At 47.4% G+C, this 12594-nt stretch overlaps 1 long non-coding RNA gene across 1 annotated transcript in view; it reads right to left on the reverse strand.

Annotated features, from left to right (window-relative positions):
• LOC142905379 (uncharacterized) overlaps positions 1-12594 on the reverse strand; it is a 58690-nt gene continuing 46096 nt past the window's right edge. The window contains exon 4 of the long non-coding RNA XR_012929520.1: positions 1-11688. This is a non-coding gene — a long non-coding RNA (uncharacterized LOC142905379). The remainder of the gene's footprint in view (positions 11689-12594) is intronic.

Here is a 12594-nt window from a genome sequence, read left to right on the forward strand (position 1 = left end):
TGAGGCTGTTCATTTTATTGACGCTCATTAATAAGTGCGCGCGAATACAAATAGCCCATGCTCGGGTGGGAACAGCGAACACACAAGACATTGCAGGCAAACCGACATTTTTAAATAATTAAACAACTCGCACTGAACCCCAGGAAGCTGAGTCATGAAGACACCAAAAGAGCTGACAGACACCCAGTCCCTGGGCTTGAACCTGTACCCTCAAAAGGCTACAGGTTTGGTGTCTCTGCCATAGGCAATAGCTTCATGAGAGACGCCCAACCCCAGGGCTTCAACCTTTAACCACAGACGTTACTCGTTAATTGTCTTTGACACAGCAATGCGCTCCATGAGAGACGCCCAGCTTCAGGAATGGTTTTGGGTAATTTTTTTTGATACGGTTATCGTTATTGTTCATGTGCCATGAGCACACCCAGTCCCAGGTCTTGTACCCGAAGCTCCCGAGGTTGCAAGTTTCGTGTCTCTGACAAAGGTATCCGTCCATGGGAGACAACCTGCCCCCGGGCTTGAACATATTGCCTCAGTGGTGTGTGGCTCGGTGCCCTGAAATGACCATCAGCCCCCCGGAATGAAAACTGAGCGACACAAAGCGACACGCACGGTGGACGGCATGGCGATCGGCGTCCGCGACAAGAAGCAGAAGCGGCGCTTGGTAAACGAGAATTCAAATTGGGAGCCGTGTCGCGACCAAGGCTGTAGCCAGGGCCCGTTTCAGCCTCGTCTGTCCGGGTTGGAAACCGGCACACCACATCCAATTGTGCCGACCTCTCCCTCTGCGTGTGGCAACTGGGTCACGTCGCCACCTCCCCGTCTACTGGTAACCGAAAAATAAAATTAAAAGTGAGAAATTTAGCCCCGAGAATATGGATAGCTTTCTGTGTTTTTTTCTTCTTCCCAACATGGTAAAGGGGAAGCGTTTATTTATATTGCACAAACCTATTTATTCCTTGCAGCAGAGCCAGTTCTGGGCCCTTGTTATGCCACCAATCACGCAACTCGGGAGAGGACATCGGGGATTAGCGTTGTCAGCAAGACAGGTCCTGGGACCCAGAGACATCAGATTTGTTTTTATGGCCTCTGTAAAAAAAAACAACCCCCAAGACTTTGGCTCAAGTAGAAAAATCAAAGGCATGGTGTCTTGTGGAAACCAAGACTGGTCATTTGTAAAATAAAAAGTAAATGTGATTCTGTTGATGAAACCCAGATTATCGAAAACGATCTAGAGTTTGCTTTTTAAAACAAATTTTGCTCCATAATATTGGTCTGGAAAGCCAACATAATGACATTTTTTTTTTTATATATATGCGGAGACACAGGACAGAGTTCTGCTTACAGTCTCTAAATTTTGGGTAAAAGCGCTATGAGCTTACCGAAGCCCAGGACGTGACCTTTTGATAAACCCTGGACGTGGTGAGCACAGTACAAGTAGCTAACACATATCGCTATCATCATCACCCACCCTCTACCCACTGCTGGATGAAGGCCAGCAGGTACCTGCGTGGGCACAGCCAAGGCATGCTCGCTCTCGCTCAGGGTTCACAACGGACGCCTCGATTAGAGAGGCGTAGTTCTCCAGATGACGCGGCGGAGGTCGGCAGCGATAAACAACATCATCATCAGCAACAACATCAACAACATTGTCAAGTCTAAAAGCATATCCGTGAATTAATCATCATAAATTAGTTGAAACACGACACTTAACGGTTCAAGACTCGGGGTGGGTGACACAGATACATTTCACGTTGCCTACAGCCTACAGGTTATGATTGTACAGCGACACACACATCATCATCATCAACGTCGAGCAAGAGGGACGCTAGAAAGGCAGACATCTACCCGTGCAGGAATGGACTGGAGCAGACAATGTTCAGTAAAGTTTGGCAGGTAGCTGTATGCATATACTGTATATAATTTATTATCTGTACATGTGCGCAAAGCTACAGGAGATGGTTGATTGAAGAGGGTCGACGACGCTGGGCGACACGTGGGGTTTGTGTCACAAACCTGTCACGTGATTCCTCCGTCACCTTCACGACTGTGGCTCTCATGCACAATCAGCCGAGTGAGGTGGCCACTGTCACAGAGTGTGGCTTCTCAAGAAAACCCAACCTCCACAGCACAGCACTAGGACTCAACCCTTACTCTATAGCCCAGATAGATAACTCGACGTTTATGCTATATCCCAGACCTAGAACCAACTACCCACTCAATATCCCACGTATAGGATTCAACATCCACCGTATAGCCCAGATATATAATTCTACATCCACTCTATGTAGAATTATATATAGCCTGGGCATCGAAATGAAGTCCAACTCTGTGGCCCAGACTGACCCCCAGCACCTGCTGTGTGGTTCGTGATCGTGGGGACATTGGTTTTCAAGTGGTGAGCCGCAGGAGCTCGGGTGGCTACAGTGACATCGCTCTCTTTCCCCGTTGACTTCAGCGTGGAAGAGATGTGACGAGGTGAGTCGGCGAGGTTACACTGGGTAGTATTGAATGAAGTGTGGGTTTGTCTCTTCAAAGATGTGCCCAGGTAGAAGTTACTTTTCTAGAGTCCCATGTACATAATTTAAATATGCTCTCCTAGACATCATGACCGTCAACATAAGCAGCACCATCATCATCATTACTGGAATCATCATCATCATCATCGGAATCATCATTGTTGTTATTCTCATCATAATCATCATCATCATTGTAATCATCATTACCATTGTAACCTGTCGCAATAACCGCTTTAGGAATTTAGTGAGAGTTTTGGTTCACCCTGAGTAAACTACAGGAAGACCTGTCGTCATTATCATCATCTTTAACTTCGTTATCATTATTATTTCCCATGCAGGTAATGGTGTTATGGCCATCAAAGCGTCGGTCGATATTTTCAATATAATCACGAGCATCGCGATTAATTGGAATTCAAATCACCATAATTACAATCATCAGCAGCAACATTACTACAATCAGCATAATCATCATCAGGATATTGGTATTCATCTCTAGCCCTCCCCCACCCACCCAACCAAACTCGTCCACACAGCTGCCTTTGGAAATCCGCGGCAGTACGTTGCCCTCGGATATTAGAAATCTGCGACCACACGAACCGGCAGGCAGATGTTGTCGTGCGTCCACCCTAAGTCGCGCCGATCTCTCTGGGAGACGATGCCGCGCGGCCGCGTCTATCCCTAATTGCGCCTGCCTTAAGTCCAGATTAAATCCTAGGCTATCTGTCTATTTTTGGAAACGTGCTCAGACTTTATTAACGCCGTCATTCAGGCGGAAATGCGGTTCGTCCCTCGGGCACGCATCGATTCAGCACCCATCCCGCGGCGATTCTAACATCATTTGTCACGATTCGATTTTTTTTCAGATACACGATCTGTTCTTTAACCTTAATTCTCTTTTTTTAAATCTCTTGCTCTCCGTGTCGCGTGTACAGCATCACGCTTGCTCCAGGAGGCTAGACGCGACGCGAGGATGCCATCTGAGTTACGCTCGCAAATGATCGAATGGTGCGAGCGACGTGGGCGTAATCGAGATTTACTCGCACGAAAACGATAGACGGTAGCATCGTCACCTCGTCTAAATTTTGTCCCCGTCGATCTCGACTCGCGCATTGGTTTCATTGTATTTTGGTCGCGAGGTAGGATGTGATGGGGATGGAGAGTGATATATAATTGGGGATGCGTGATGGTACAATTGCGATGGGAGGAGGGAACGGAAGATGCGGTCGGAGAGAAATGCTGCGTGACGTCTGTGACGGGAGAGAGATTTCGTGGCGAGAAGATGCGACGGAGGCCAGAGACGTGAGGGTTAAAGAGATGCGATGTGAGAAACAGACGTGGTCGTGCGTGAACGCCGTGATGGAAGAGATGCACGTTATGGTGGAGGTGCAAGAGTGGAAAGTGATGGGAGAGAGATGTTCATGCAAGTATGGACGTGATGGGACGGAGGGATGGGAGTGATGTAATAAGAGGGAGGCATTTGGTGGGATGGAGGGCTGAGATGGGAGGGAGGGAGGTGGAGAGCGGAGAGGAGAAACAGGAGGGAGTGGAGGGACGGATGGAGGAGTCTCATCAGTGCCATGAGAACGATCTTTGCTATTGCGCGCAACCATGGCTCGAGCTCGAGGCGAGGAAGATGAAGAGAGAGGGGGCAAGGAGGAGGTGGTGGGAGAGGGAAGGAGGAGGGCGAGACGGTGGGAAAGATGAGGAGGACGTCTCCAGCTAACGCACGACTTCACGCAGGATCGGTAGCAGCAGCTGGTGCCAGTAGAATTCACCATCCCACGAGACTGCAGCACCACCCATAGATATCCACGTCACAGCCATAAAGATTACGCTCACGTATTTTTGGTTCTTTCGGTAAAGTCACGTAGATTAAACAAATTATAAATATATTAAAAATAAAAGCAAAAAACCCACGACGTTTCGCAACACAAGCGGTCATCTTTTCTCTCCGCCTGATAAAGACCGCTTGTGTTGCGATCGAAACGTCGTGGGTTTTTTGCTTAATTTTTTTATTTTTTATTTATTTGATTTTTTATTTTCTATCTACGTGACTTTACCGAAAGAACAAAGAATCTGAATTCCTGCAGTCACGAAAGTTTTAAGTAAAAATTACGCTCAATTACCTGCAGCCTACCTTTATGATCTAGCATTATAGATGTAGAGACCAGACCCTTTAATATAGCCTGGGCTAGATTAGGATTATAGACTAATATCTATAGACCTCTATACAATGTAGGCGAAGCCTTTTCGACAATACCTCTATCCCTACACATCTCTACAGCGCTATAAACTACCTCTACAGAGCAGGCTTCCAGCCAGCCCTGTAGAGGTAGTTTTTACTTAACCATATTGGCCAGTCAATATGGTTTAGTGCTAAACCATATTGACTGGCCATCGTCCACCTCCAGCTGACTCGGCACCCTAGTCTAGAGTCTAACCACTGATTCATTGCAGCCGGAGCAGTACGGAACATCGTGCAGGGAATAATTTCGTTACGCCACGTCCGTATCGCGTATCATTATTATTATTGACGAGGTGTACCTTGTACTCTAGTGGTAGTACCTTACGCCGATAATCAGTACTCCAAGCCAGCCAATAGGACAATACCCGAGTGAGAAATGAAGCCCCGCGTCAAACCGGATAGGACGTGCGCGATCGTCCCTACCAGGGTCTGTATCCCCTCACTCGATATGAGACCAACTCTGTAATAATACAAATACTACTCACACCCTAACCCTCACCTTACAGAATACTCGCATACAAACGGCCCAACTCTAGAGGACTCGCGCTGAGCACTGTGCGCTCACGCGATGCACTCGTCTCGAATGAAATTGTGTGGGCAACACAATCACTGCGGGTGATGACATTAGCTGTCATGCGGGACCGGATCATTATTCTTGCGTAGGGGAGGGGGGTTCTTGATGGGGTTCTTGATGGGGTTTATGAGAGGGGGGGGCGGTGGGGGAGGTTAGGGATTGCCCTTAAGAGTCTTAGTGAAAATAAGAATCATTATGAGCGTTTCTCCCCCCCACCCATCGCCCCTCCTCCCCCGCTACCCCCCACCCCACCCTCTACGCGCTCTTTAATCACGTAATTAATCCGATAATGAGACTGATGCCGAAGAGAGGCAGAGACATAAAAAACAAGCGACCGGGGTCTCAGCCAGAGCGCCACTCTGTCCCGCCGATTCGATAGCGGAGTAATAAAGCGCGCGCACGCGTTCGTGTTCACTCTCAACTCGTCAAATTCCTCTGAATCGGCTCCTCTTCCCTACAATAATTTACATTCTCTCGCGTTAATTAGTCGGCAGTGATGTCGCATTGTTACGGTGACATTCAATTGCGAGTCCACCGTGACCACCGCTCGCTGCGTTGAGGAGTGGTTTGCGTTCTCTTATGCTTATCAAGCAATGCACGAGTTTGTTTTGCATTGCAGGCCCACACGTGTGTGTATATATATAATTAAATCGTTCAATTTGTTAAAATGCTTTAAATGTCGTTCGTTTTTTTTATTAATCGTCGCGCATTTCATTAAAATCAATTAATGATAAACGCGGCTTGTATGATATTTCTTCGTATTTGTCCCAATTTTTTTCGATAATTAAATGAAACGTATTCAATTCGAAAATTATTGAAGGCCATTAAGCAACGCCGCCTCATCAGCAACCGCACGCCGTTGCCACATTCCCGAAGCTAAACCGGGTTTTGAGCCTGGATACGTGCTTGGATGGGCCACCACGATGCCGCGAAAAAGAAAACCATTGTTGTACTGCACTTCTATGCTCCCCTCCTTCACCAACCCCGCACTATTGACTGGGGTGGTGAGATATGCTCAAATAAGCCCCCCCCCCCCCCACGGACCTGCACAGCGTGGGAGGTGCCCTAATCCAGCAGTGGATTGCCCGACACAACACCTGATTGTGTTATTTCCTCTCGCGTGGTTAATGTAATGTTCTAATTTTTGCCAGACAAAATCTCTGCAGCTGCTCTCTTGTCCGGCACCGTGACGCGGATGTAATCCCCCCTGCTGCAGGAGACGCTCGCCAATCGTCGAGCGCGTTGGACGGGCGCGTGCCGTTTACGATGGCCGACTCCATCATTTGTCACCGCGGAATCTGAGAATTGGATTTATTTTGGCATTTGATGTATACCCCCCGTGCAATCGGCTCCCCCCGCCACCTATGTGGACACAGGTGGGTGTTTACACCACCGTGCAAAGACAAACCCCCCCCCCCCCGTGTAGTCTTAATAGACCGTTGGGGAAAGTGCTGTTCGCGAGTACCTGTGAAGGTCGGTGGCCAACACCACGCTAGGCCGCCTTTGTCTCCCCCAGTGGCGACGTTTACACACCGCACCAGGTACTCATCTGAGGCTGAGTCGACCTAGGGAAGGCCCAGGACCGGTTCAGATAATCGTCACCGGTGTTGGTGGCCGTGAGCGGGAATCGAACTCGGTTTTGCCAGATTCGTAGCGCACCGCGCTAACCGCCACACTGCCGCTCCCCATACACGACCGTGCACACGTACCTGTACAGACACAGGTGCGTGTGTATATTTATTGGAATGTAGAGATATAGGTAGACGCGTGTGTGTGTGTGTGTATTAAGATATGCACACAACTGTGTACACACTCAGGATGCATCCACCCCACATGTGTGGATACATGCGTGTTCACTGCAAACGCCGCGTGGTGCATATTCTGGCATGGGGTTGGGGGAGCGTTGGCGTCGTGATCCGTGTGCGCGGCGCTATGAATCTGGCGACCTGAGTTCGATTCCTGGCCACGGAAAGTAAAAATAATAATAAAACTCAATGGCGAGTGATATCTGAACCGGTTATTAGGTAACTCACCAATCCGCAATGAACACCAGAATGGTGAAGCATGGTCAAACTACTCCCTTGACCGACCCCGCACGGGGTGGCTTTTAACCAGCAGTGGATCGGCAATGGTTGTTGATAATCGTAATAATGTTATATGTACGTGTATTAGCACACAGGCACAGGAGAGGCAGCTTAATCGGTTTGATATTGAAAGTTCGGCTATAAACTAAACTATATATTTTGTTTATTTTACCAGGTAAGGCTCACTGAGCTACATAGCTCTTTTTCAGAAGGGACCTGGCCACAAATGATAGCTCAACGAAGTGGCTTAACATGTGGAAATGTATAGCAGCCAAATACTCTAATGGCATGTTCATTACTCTTTGGCTCTTTCGGTAATAAATTGTTTAATTTTTACGTGACGTTTCCGAAAGAACCAAAGAGTAATTCCTGCAGTGACGAAAGCTTCAAATCAGGGATGTTCATTCTAAATGTGGAGGCAAAAACCGGAGATCCAGGAGAAAATTCCACACGACCACGGGGAGAACATTCAGACTCCAAATATACAGCAGGCGTCAGGGGGTGGATCGACCTCATAGCCTCCTGTATACCACGTGAGGGAGTTAACATCTCGTAGCCGTGGCTAACTAGCATGGAACAAATGTCAGTGACTTTCCTGCATCACCACATAAGAGATCCCAGCATGACCAGCCTCACTCTATGAGCCCACATAGATACCCGTGATCCTGCATAGAGATCTTAGGATCACCAGCCTCACTATATGATCCCATACAGAAACCCATGATCCCACATTGAGATCCCAGCATCACCAGCCTCGCGCTATGGTCCTGTAAAGACACTGGACCTCACCATGAACAGGACCCTACGCTCGGATTGGGCAACGCGGCCCTTTCTGGAATTGCGATGACGCGGGGGAGGGGGGTTTGGGATCTGGATTTGATTCAAGATTTTTGCGCGCAATATTTTCCCCGTCTCGTTTTGCATATTTCCCCCACGTTCTGTAAGTATATTTTTTTCCCGTAACATTTTTTTCTGCGTGTCCTTATATTCGCCCCTGGAGCGTCACTGCGAACGTAAGTTCGACTTTGCCTTCCCCTACCATCGTCGATTTCATCACGCGCGAGTTGACGCGCGCGTGCCTCCGGCGTTACAATCGATTTCTTTTGATGGGACGCACGATGAAGCATCGTCATCCGCCGAGCCTCGACGCTATCGACTCGACCTCAAACGTTGCCGGTGGCCCCTCGTTGTGTGTGCGTGCAGTACTTGTATATACGTGCACACGAAGACAACAATAGCGACAATGCAGCTATGTGCAGCGCGCGCGTGAATCGACCCATACTCGGCTATGCCTACAAACAATGCAGGGTGATCCACATATAGATGCCCCATTCAAACGAAAGGGGAGATAATGGAGAACAAAACGTTTTAATTAAAAGTCTCCGCGTGTCTCACGCCGATCTCGATACACGTATTAAATCTTTTAACACTCTCCTGATGCGCATCGCCCAACATCGCCGGTCTAATTTCGCTTGCGGCGTTCAATTGATGGTCATTGCTTTCGGAAGAGGCTCATTATACATCGGTGGGGTATCTATAAACGGATCATCCTGTATAAAATAAATACAATTCCAGACACTCGACCCAACAGTAGATGAGGGCCACTCCATACCATGTCGGTCTTGGTGGGGGGGGGGGGGGGGGTGTTTGAACATACTTCACCAAGCTGGTTAGTGCAAGTTGATGAAGGGGGGGGGCAGAACAGGTTCAGGTATCGCTCGTCACTGATATAAATGTCCAAATTATTGGGCCACTTTGTCGAGCTATTATTATTATTATTATTTTTGGGCTCGGTCGCTTCTGAAAAACAAGTTGATACCTCATAGGCTTTGCCTGGTAGGATCACGTGTTTGTATTGCTTCTTGTTGTAACGTTCTTGCCCGCCCCTACTGGACATCTGTGAAAAAGAGCTTCATAGCTCATCGGATTCCTTCAGTTTAAATACATATTCTGATTCTGATATTAGCCGTGGCTGAGAAATTGTACTCGGGTAGGCGTACCGGTTAGTGAACTGCGCTACGAACCTTGCGACCCGAGTTTCGTTCCTTGGCCGTGGCTAACATTGGTGGCGAGTAACGCATCTTGAGCTGGCCCTGAGCCTCAAACACCCCTGCCCTTACCCAGCCCGCACCGACTGAAGTATGGTCAAACAACACAAGATTGACCGACGCGGCGGTGGGAAGCCTTCTTCCGGCAGTGGATTGTCAAAGGGGTGTGCGTGATGTTATTTGTTTATTAATACGCGTGTGCACTACTGATTACCACGCATAGAGGAGACCTCCGTTATTCCCCACTGATATGGAGGCTCGATCGGCAGATCCTATAATAATCCGCGCTTATCCATGCAGTCTTTTTCCCCTTTTCCACAAGAATACACACGTGGAGGACAAATGCGGATTCTAGGACGAATTCACCACCGCTTTCCGGGTTTCTCGTCTTATCTGTGCAAAAGATGTGGAAAAGAGGAAATATCGTCGTTTGGATAACAAAAAAACCTGCAGATGATATCTGATATTAGTGAGGGCGGATAAATGGAGGGTGGACCCTAGCAGTGAGTATCCACACACGCGCGTGCGTAAATTCTGATGCAGGGGTACAGGGGTGGGTTAACAGATGAGACAATTTATAGATAAGCAGATGACAGATAATCAGAGTGGTACTTTAAATGTGTTTTTGTGTCTGTGGCATATTTGTACGTGGGTGTTTGCACTGGATACGACACCGAGTCTGAATATATGATCGTAATCTCGTGAATATTCTGCGGAGAAAACAGCACCTGTCCCTATATCCAGAGAACGTGGCAACCTCTCCGACAACAAATGTGTGCAGCCCTTTACACACGAGATGAGAAGATATAACGGTTTTAGCTGGTGGGGCGTTAGGCCGGTGGAAGAATTAACGTGACCGTCAATTTGAGAAGCTGTCATAATTCAGATTCCATACTCCATTCAAGAATAAAATCTCTGTCTCGTCGTTTTTATTTTTTTATTTTACCACATCGTGTTTAGCGTTGCTTGTGGTTTTGTCCTGTCTGCGTTTCACAGTTCTGTTCGACTGTCACCTGAATGTAAAATTAAACCTACAGCGTTCACAATTATAAAAACGTTTGCGGAAATCTAAAACCATCGATTTTCTTTTTACACACTTGCAATTCGATTGCAACAATTAAAAGTCAATATTCTTTGATGAATTCATTGATGAGGCATCGTTTACCACCATTTGGAGTTGATAAGTTTAATAAATAACCTGCCTCCGTTTAATGTCAGGGTTACAATTTGCGACCTCCTTTTTTTTTTACGGAACAGTCCGCGCCCAGCTGTTTTTTACACATGAGCTGGTTTATTTTTTTTAAACTAAAATCCCGCTGCACTAAAACCGGTTTATTTTCCTCCGCTCAACAAAGGGTAACAACAGCGGCTGTGACCATAGCAACAGTGACGCACATTACGTCCGAGGCAGAGTTCTCAGCTGGGAGACCGTTAACGCGCGAGGGTGGCAAGCGGGTGGGTGTGAGATTGACTGCTGTCTGCGGTGAGGCCTGATTGGCAGGTCACCAGCGGATGGTGCGGTGGCGGTGGTTTGGCGGTGGTTTGGCGGTGATTCTTAACCGATGAACATTTTGCTGCGTGTGCCATTTCAACAGCACCGATTGTTGCGTACACCTGTGGAGACGTGCGAGCATCGCTCAAACAGCCGTTTTGTGAAAGCGGTGAGAAAACACGTGGCGAGCGGAAAGGATATCGCAAAATGTTGTTTTCCTGTTTTTTTTTTTTTCAGAAAACGAAAGGGTCCGTGATAGATATGTGAACACAACACCGCCTTTCGTCGATCACATTCATTAGCAAGTTTTTTTTTTTAACATACAAAGTATTAATTTGCAAAAATTATATAAGCAAGAAAAAGTGTCATCGTGTAACCAGTGTCATTGTTCAATTCGCAAATTTCGAAATAAACCCCCCCCCCCCCCCAAAAAAATTACCAACAAAAATTAAATAAAAACAACCCTTGTCCGAGAAACACGGTCTCCTAGGCCTCCGTCACAAAAGCGATCACAAATCTCATCGGACTCTCACTTCTGGTTAAATAAAAAGGACATTGGACCAAACTGGGTGAGGCCTAAGTGCGCGAGGCGTAGTGGGCTGCAGGGGCCTGGCCAAGCCTGCCTCAGTCCTTCTTCTTGCGCTGCAGGCGCCGGAACTTGGACTGGATGGCGAGAGCGGCCTTCTCCGTCTCGGGGGCCTCCAGGTCGATATCGACCACCTCGTCCACCTGCCAAAGGTCACGAGGTCATTAGGTCACAGGGTTTGCCACCTCTGAGGTACATAAAAGAAACCGGGACATATCGTGGTAATAATAAGAATAATACTTACATTTTATAGAGCGTCATTCATGCTAATAGCATTCCATAACGCTGCACATTAATTATATATAAGGACTGAAATCCCATATGCAGCCACTACCAAGCAAATCAAAACCCTAATATCGAGCAAAATCCAAGAAGAAAAAACTAATTAAGAAATTGCACCCAAGGAAAAAGCACAAACAACAACAAATGTATCACAACAAAGAAGAATATCTCACAATACCGGGACAGGGAAGAACTCTGCATGTAATTGCATTGCCTTTGGTGCTGTGTTATTACACAACGGACAAAAAAGGGGACTTTTAATGCCCTGCGAACACTTACAGATTTCCCAGGACAGCAGCTACCTCAGAAAAGGGACGATTCTGGGACAACCGGGACAAATGGCAACCCTAAGCCAAAGAGGTCACACGGATCATGGAGTTAACCACTGGGCACCGTGGGCCAGGTAGATTGCCAGACTTTTGTGTTTAGGTGCGGATGGAGTTACTTTGCAAAAGTATTCAGTGTCCGATGACTGATTATTTGCATTTGAAAGAAACGCATAACCCAAAATAAGTAGTTAAACGGTGGCCAGGTAGGTCGGATGACAGAGCCTTGAGCCAGCACTGCTGAGATGTTGGCTTCGAATGTGAGCGTCGGCTGCCTCTGATTAAACTGGATTCTCAAGTTTAGCGAGTTGGTGATCACAATCTGCTCCCCAATGGCTGCACAATAAATATAACATGAAATATGTTTTTGCATATCATTTGGCTAAATGCCAGTTGTGAAAATATTGTAATGCTGCAAATGTTATCTCGCAGCAGAATGTG

Source organism: Petromyzon marinus, chromosome 3 (assembly GCF_048934315.1).
Source record: "Petromyzon marinus isolate PM22_M1 ecotype Great Lakes invasive population chromosome 3, UKy_Petmar_22M1.pri1.0, whole genome shotgun sequence".
In the NCBI taxonomy this organism is placed as follows: domain Eukaryota; kingdom Metazoa; phylum Chordata; class Hyperoartia; order Petromyzontiformes; family Petromyzontidae; genus Petromyzon; species Petromyzon marinus.